This window comes from Manduca sexta, chromosome 27, assembly GCF_014839805.1.
Source record: "Manduca sexta isolate Smith_Timp_Sample1 chromosome 27, JHU_Msex_v1.0, whole genome shotgun sequence".
In the NCBI taxonomy this organism is placed as follows: domain Eukaryota; kingdom Metazoa; phylum Arthropoda; class Insecta; order Lepidoptera; family Sphingidae; genus Manduca; species Manduca sexta.
In genome coordinates, this window is record NC_051141.1 from 13,025,032 (window position 1) to 13,033,033 (window position 8,002).

At 34.7% G+C, this 8,002-nt stretch overlaps 1 long non-coding RNA gene across 1 annotated transcript; it reads right to left on the reverse strand.

Annotated features, from left to right (window-relative positions):
* Nucleotides 1-5,944: 5,944 nt before the first annotated feature.
* LOC119190874 lies at nt 5,945-6,852 on the reverse strand. Its single transcript, XR_005113256.1, has 2 exons — nt 6,447-6,852; nt 5,945-6,068 (listed from the first exon to the last, which is right to left on the reverse strand). It is a non-coding gene; the product is annotated as an uncharacterized LOC119190874 (long non-coding RNA).
* Nucleotides 6,853-8,002: the final 1,150 nt, after the last annotated feature.

An 8,002-nucleotide genomic window follows, 5' to 3' on the forward strand; every position in this document is an offset into this window, starting at 1 on the left:
CGAAAAATAGTTAAATTTTAATACCTAAAAGTTTCAGCCTTACATCTATCGTATACTAATAAAGTTAAGACGAAAACAAAACCGGTTTTCATATATTTGTAATTGACAAAATCCGCTTTTTTTTTAATATTTGTTTAAACCATATTCAAATTTGAATAATACTTCATGTCACAACAATTATTTTATTATTATCTCGTACTCAGACTTGACAAACAGCGCAAAAGAAATCAAATTTCTTGCCATGTGGTACCTCGTTTTTCCGCCCAAAGTGCATCGCCTAGCCCCGCCGGTGCTACCGACACGACGTTACAGCATCGACAGCCGACCGCGCGGCCATCATTTTATTAAGGTTGGAAAAACTGTTTTAACTTCGTGAATTTGATGAATGTAATTAATACAAAAATTCATCGTGATTTATTGTAAACTTAATTGGTTGTTTACAATGGCGGATTTGCCCTAAGGCACAGTGGGCACGGGCCTAGGGCGGCCAGACGATAAGGGCGGCAAATCGAGCCAAAAAAAATAAATAAAGTACATCTAGTTCCAACAGACCGGCTTAACTGTGTTGACTGCTGAGGGGTAATCATCCAACGACAGTCGACATTTTATTGGATCGCACTGCACTTACAATCATATGTAGCGGGGTCATTGTGCCGTGCACGTTGAAAAGACTTTCCGTCGAACTAGAACCAATAAATTTGGCAAGAACCAATGTCTTACAGCAGATGTAAGGAAAAACACTGAATACCATAGATATATACTAAGCGAATTTCCTATTTGCGTTTAGGGTAAATACACCTTATAAACTTGTCTAGGGATCGAACGACAAAGTTAAATACCTTACCTATAATACGTTTATACCGACTCCTCGAAGTGCGAGTCGAACTGGCACTTTTCTGTATTTTAATCAGTACCTAATCAAGAATATCGTGGGGATAAAGTCTAATTTTTTATGCAATCTAATAATATCTATGCGCCTATTTCGCACGTCGAGAATGGAAATGACTAAAACTATAAATTTCTAAATCTTACTTATTAATAAACTTTTAACAGAACTAACAACGATCGTTGATAGAACTTAACTGAAATCGACTGTTTTGACTGTTGCTGAATGTTATCTTAAAATGGAAATTTATATATGACCTAGTTTGAAATACCCAATACACACCAACGATTTATCTATTAAGCAACCGAGCAAGCAGCTCGGTGTCTCGGGTACTATTCAGTATATTATGCGCTCGATTGAGTGAATTTTTATCAAGCGGATAGCTAAACTTTTACCTCAGTGAGCACGTAGTAAAAGTTTTAAAGTTTCCATAATCAATAATCAATCAGATCCATTACAAGTTAGTTTCATATCTTGATGTTTTAACCATAAAAGAATTCGTTTTTAACCGACTTCAAAAAAAAGGAGGAGGTTATCAATTCGACGTGAATTTTTTTTTTTTGTATGTTTGTTACCTCAGTACTCGCTCATTTATGAACCGATTTGGAAAATTCTTTTTTTATTCGAAAGAATTTCTCTCCAGATTGGTCCCATAAATTTTTTTTCAAGATCGCTTCGGTAGTTTTGTTTTAAAATTAAAAACTAGAATAATTATGTCGTCCAAGAAAACGAAACCGCGAATTTAGCTTTCCTGTGACGTATTTAGTTATGTTTTTGCATTGAGTTTGGTTGCCTGTACTTCTCACATACTTATACATATAGCATAACATCTTTTCCCCGTATCAGGGGGTAGGCAGAGGCGTAACATTTCATCGCGATAGTCGTACTGTGTGTGAAACATATCAGTTGTGTTTTTGGGTTGGGGTTAATTGACTCTACTTCTTACATACATACATATATGTATATAGCATCACACTTTTTCCCCTTTTTAGGGGTAGGCAGAGATGTAACACCACAGCGCAATATTTATAGTATGATCGAAATATATCAGTTGTGTTTTTGCGTTAGGTTTGCATGAATTTACTTTTTACATACATATATATAGCATTACACCTTTTCCCCTCTTCAGGGATAGGCAGAGTTGTTACACCACAGCGCGATAGTTGTACTGTGAGCCTAATATATCAGTTGTGTTTTTGCGTTAGGTTTGCTTGAATCTACTTCTTACATTCATATATATATAGCAGCACGCCTTTTCCCCTTTTCAGGGGTAGGCAGAGGTGTAAAATTTTAGCGTGATAGTCGTACTGCGAGCGAAACACATTAGTTGTGTTTTTGCGTTGGGTTTAGTTGACTCTACTTCTTACATACATACATATATATAGCATCACACCTTTTCCCCTTTTCAGGGGTAGGCAGAGGTGTAACACCACAGCGCGATACTTGTACAGTGAGCCAAATAATATCAGTTGTGTTTTTGCGTTAGGTTTGCTTGAATCTACTTCTTACATACATATATATAGCATCACACCTTTTCCCCTTTTCAGTGGTACTCAGAGGTGTAACTCCTCAGCGCGATAGTCGTAGACGGTCTATTTTTTACTAGCGCAAAAAAGCAAAAAATAAAAATAATTTTAACAAAAAATTAAACCGCCTTCAAAAGCCACTCAAAACCAAAAAATAATTTCACATAACAAGTATATATTGGATACTAATTTTGGAGTCGGTGCCTAATTAAAATTGCTAGTTAAACTAGATAAATACATTAACGAATATACGAAAACAATGTGCTGCCAGCGTACAAAGTCAGCAAGTCAGAACGTCACTGGAGATAAACACATCGCCGCAGCACAGCAAATGGAAGCTATTAAGGAAATATTTAAATTTGTGAACTGTACGCTACCCAAATTCTTCCCCTGTTACATATAGCTGGTCAAATGTGGGTGTATTACACTCCCTGCCTCGAAAAAAGAGGAAATAAAAAGATGAAACACCATACATGTGCTTGGTATTACACCTTTCACTGTGTATGTTGTAGTACACGCAAACCTACTCCTTAAATTGATATGAAAGAAATTTAGCTCATAGATGGACTATGCAACAAATATAGCTAACTAGCAATTTTAATTAGGCACCGACTCCAAAATTGATATCCAATATATACTTGTTATGTGAAATTATTTTTTTGGTTTTGAGTGGTTTTTGAAGGCGGTTTAATTTTTTGTTAAAATTATTTTTAATTTTTTCCTTTTTGTGTTAGTAAAAACTAGACTGTCTCGATGGCGTAGTCGTGTTTCGCTCACAATACGACTATCGCGCTGTGGTGTTACACCTCAGCCTACCCCTGATACGGGGAAAAGGTGTTTGGCTATATGTATAAGTATATAAGAAGTACACTCACCGAAAGCCAACGCAAAAACATAACTTAAAACGTCACTAGAATGCTAAATTTGCGATTTCGTTTTCTTGGACGACATAATTATTCTAGTTTTTTTAGTTTTTAAACCAAACTACCGAAGCGATTTTGAAAAAATCTATGGCACCAATCCGGTGGTAAATTCTTTGGAATAAAAAAAGATTTTTCCAAATCGGTTCATAAATGAGCGAGTTCTGAGGTAACAAACATATAAAAAAAAACATTCACGTCGAATTGATAACCTCCTCCTTTTTTGAAGTCGGTTAAAAATACCATGTCTATTATAAACTTTAATGCAAACAAGTAATCTGATGCATGAAGTGTTATTGTTTTACGTAGTTTTATTATAAAAACGACTAGCTATGTACGATAATCTCCTTATCTACATACCTATTTTAAAAACATTATAATTTAGAAAAGAAGATATAAAATGTTTATTTGTAACAAGAAAGACTACAAATACCAAAAAACAAGTCACAAAAGCGACACTAACTCAGTATAAAAACCATTATGCTCATAAAAACCAACGCTAAGCATCCGCTGGGCCGCTTTGGGATGTTACGGGCGCCAAAGGCATAAACATTAGTGAAAAACAAAAAACTAAAAGCTAAAGAGCATTACCATTCATGACGTTATGTTTACAAACATGTGTTTATTTTATTTATTAACAGGCAAGCAATTACAAGAAAGTTATATTAAGTGCATGTATCCCGAGAATCGCTATCAGATTTATTGTTTTGAGTTTTGCAATATCTTGTCTATCTTTGTAAAAGACACCACCCATAATAAGGATCATGGTGCCACCACCTTCTTCTGATATCGTAAAAAAACGAGCTGGCAACACTGTAGCCATTGACACAAAACGCCGTCCTATCTGGTTTCAACCATGACTCAGTAAAACAGAAAATATTAATGTTTACGCGAGTGTTACACATTAAAATTAAACCAATTTTTGGATTTTATCGCCTAACTGACCTGACCCGACTGATTGACAGTCTCCCCTGCGACCAAGAAGGCTGCATTCTTCGAAACGTCGAGAGGAAACTAAAATATTAAAACCGCGATAAAATCCGAAAAATATTTTAATTTTAAAGAAAATACCACGTTATAACTTTCTACACACATGTTCAATGTCATGGACTTTGCCAAAGAAACGATTTATGTATTGATGAGTTAACAGTAAAACAAGCTGCAGATGAGTCGCCCCTAAAAATTGCCAGATCGGCCTATTGGAAATGGAACTTAAATATTACGTGATAATATTTTATGATCATTTATCTTAAACTTTATTCGCTATTGGCTTCACTGGGGTATTTGGTCACATACTTACTTTATCTTCTGTAAAATGCAGTATCATGTAGCATGTCATTAATTGTGGAAGCTACAGATGTTATCAAAACTCTGGAACGGCCGTCACGACTGATACATAACTTTGTTAGGATTGATTGGATTGCTAGGATTAACAAGCAGTTGTTAATGTTCAACTGCTTGTTAATCATAGCCATTGTTACCACAAGATACTGCAAGTCATTATTTTCTTCCTACTATTGATTTAATTTGCCATATCGAGTGGCAAATTAAATCAATAGTTAAGTTTCAAAAATTAAATTAATCATTTTTAATCTAGAATAAAAATATGATCAAAACTTTGCAACATTTATGTGCAAATAGTTGTAAACAATATTTTTAAAACAATAAACGAGTTCAAAGATTATTAATATTGAGTTTAGATTGAATTTAACGCCAAGTTCACTTATCATCTCAAATGCAATATCACAACCTTGAATGCGCGGTTATTTTTTCAATAATGACATCGTTGGGCTGGCGTAGAATGTATATAAAATTTTATATATACACTGCACGCACCTGCAGGGTGTCACAATGAGCACATAATATTTTAAATAACATTCGCACATATTTATTCGCAGTGCAACTCTGTGCTTTCATCAAATAATTATATTAATTATGAAACTAATCAGTGCTAACCTATTTGACTGTTACATTATTTGACCTATAAAGTTAAATGATGAATAATTTTAAAGTAAAATATAAATTCTAATGCATGTGTTATAATATTTTAAAACAGTACAGGTAACACAGTCGTTTTTAATTACTACAAGTAATTCTTACAAGCGGCGATAGCTTAGTTGGTTGTGGAACGGACTGCCGAGACGAATGTCCGCAGGTTCAAATCCCAAGGGCCATACGCCTCTGACTTTTCTAAAAAAATATGTGTGTATTCTTTGTGAATTATCGCTTGCTTCAATGGTGAAGGAAAACATCGTGAGGAAACCTGCATACCTGAGAAATTCTCTATAGGAATTTTTGAGGGTGTATGAAGTCTACCAATCCGCATTAGACCAGCGTGGTGGACTAAGGGCTAATCCCTCTCAGTAGTAGAGGCCCGTGTCAAGCAGTGGGACAGAATATAATACAGGGCTGATATTATTATTATTATTGTTAATTCTTGCAAGAAAATTATATTATACTATTTTACCGTTTTAGTCTATATTGTGTGTAATAAGTATATTATGGCCATAAAATTGCTTTTCTAGTGCCAATGGACAGTGGCATGAGTAGGTATGAAATCTGCATGTAAAATGTTTAGTATTTGTGGCAGGGCTTAGTAAATGAAATAAACATTCAAACGATAGAAATATATTTGGGACTACAGTTCGAAAAATTTTACATTAATGTGGCGTAAAAACAACCGACGACCAATGCCTTGAAAGCTGGGGTGGGTGGTGGTGGTGAGTGGATGGGTGCCTGTAAAAGAAAAATTAAAGTTTGATACTGTTTTTATAAAATTAGGAATAATTTAATGGATAGATCTTGTGTATTCTCTTAATAATGTGCTTTGCAAAAAGTGCACATAAATAAATGAAAAATTAAGGCTAACGTTATAATATTATCTTGAGTGCAACGTAGCTAAACAACTTTCGCCGTGTGCACAACTGAGGGTATGCAATATTAAATATATTTGACTAACAATCGCTGTAATAATTCATCATCATTTGCGTTTTACACAGCTAGCTATTTTAGGCAATATCTTAAAAATTGTTCACTTATTTTGCATACAATATAAAGTTAGTAATGAATAATTTGAGAAATAAGTAGGATTTAATAGAATTAGTCGATGCTTACATGGATAAGGTTACTCTTTGATGTTACTGTGGTTGTCATCATCATGGGCCGGTTTGCCGATTTTCTCTTCGGCCACATCGGTGCCCTGAGAGATATCACCCCCAGGAATGGATGATGAGGTGCCATTTTCTTCCTCTGCTACTATGCCTGGCATATGCACCTTGTATTTGGAAGGGGTGCTGCATTTTTTTAGCTCCGCAATGTCAGCTACTACACTCGATTGGATTGGAATTCTGGTCGGCGAGCGGGGTCCCACGATCTCCATTTTAAACATTTTCCTTTTGTTCTTATTGTCCACCAGTTTTTCCTGGGTCACAGATAAACTACTGGAGCTAGATGACTCAGAAGGCCCCTTCCGGCAACAAAAACACACGAAGTAAGAAAACATGACTGCTTCATACCTCTGCTAAACTGCAAGTCCGATCCGCGCATCCTTCTCAAACAGGTCTGTGTATCGCTCTGTATGTAACCAGAGACGGACTTAGCGATTGGAAAAATATTACATTAATTATTAATTTTGTATAGTATTATTATACGTATATAATAAAACTTTGGTATGGAAAAAAATATAAAAACAAATCTAATTCTCATTAGTTTCTTTTAATTTAGCGCTGCACCTTCTCTTTTTCTTCTCTGTGTTACAGCAATTCTATATTTTAGGGGATTTTCCTGTATAATTATTATTTAAATTTTCTTTTTGCCGTTTTCTTTTTCTCAAATGAATTTCCTGTTTCTATCTTTATGCTATAATGACTTTTAGGTTTGTTAAAATTAGAATTTGTGTTTACACATCAATGCTAAATAGAGAATAGGCATTAAGAATACTATGAATAAAATGTCTAGTTACCATTCTATCAATCCTGAATTTGTGTCCTTAATCCATAGGGCACTCAATATTACTATATCACATATTGCCTCAGAGTTATGCTTCCGAACACAATGATTATGTGCTTATACATTTTGAGGAGGGTTACACTTTAGAACTCGAGATAATTAACACTTCGAATTTTTCAATACAGATATGGCATAGATGGGAATTCAACCGCAAATATTTACATGAATATGTCAATAGATAAATTATTATTCAAACTTTAAAGATATAAAATGTATCTAATATAAAAAGTTGTTTCAAAGTAATTATGCGTCAAAGTGCACGATTAATAATATATTAATATAAATATTATATTTTGTAAAAAGATATAAAAATAAACTCCTACATTCTACCCTGGGCGCTTTAGAATGGGGCGGTACTAATATTTAAACCTCCCATCTGCCCTCACTAGCACTACAACGCGTGCGTACAACAAACTACATGACACGATCCGTCGGCTAGTAGAACCAGGATCTACGATTATCAAAAAACTCCACTAAGCAACTTTGTGACTTTGCGTTTTGGTGGTAAACGGAATCGGTTAGGATTACATGCATCTTCAAGATGTTTCTTAATTAGGAAAAAAAAACCTTTTTAGAGTTTTGTGTTTTTGGTCGAACAGTCCTTTTTTGCTCCATTTTGTGATAATATGAACTATGATGATTGTATTTCGAACAGAGCGCAG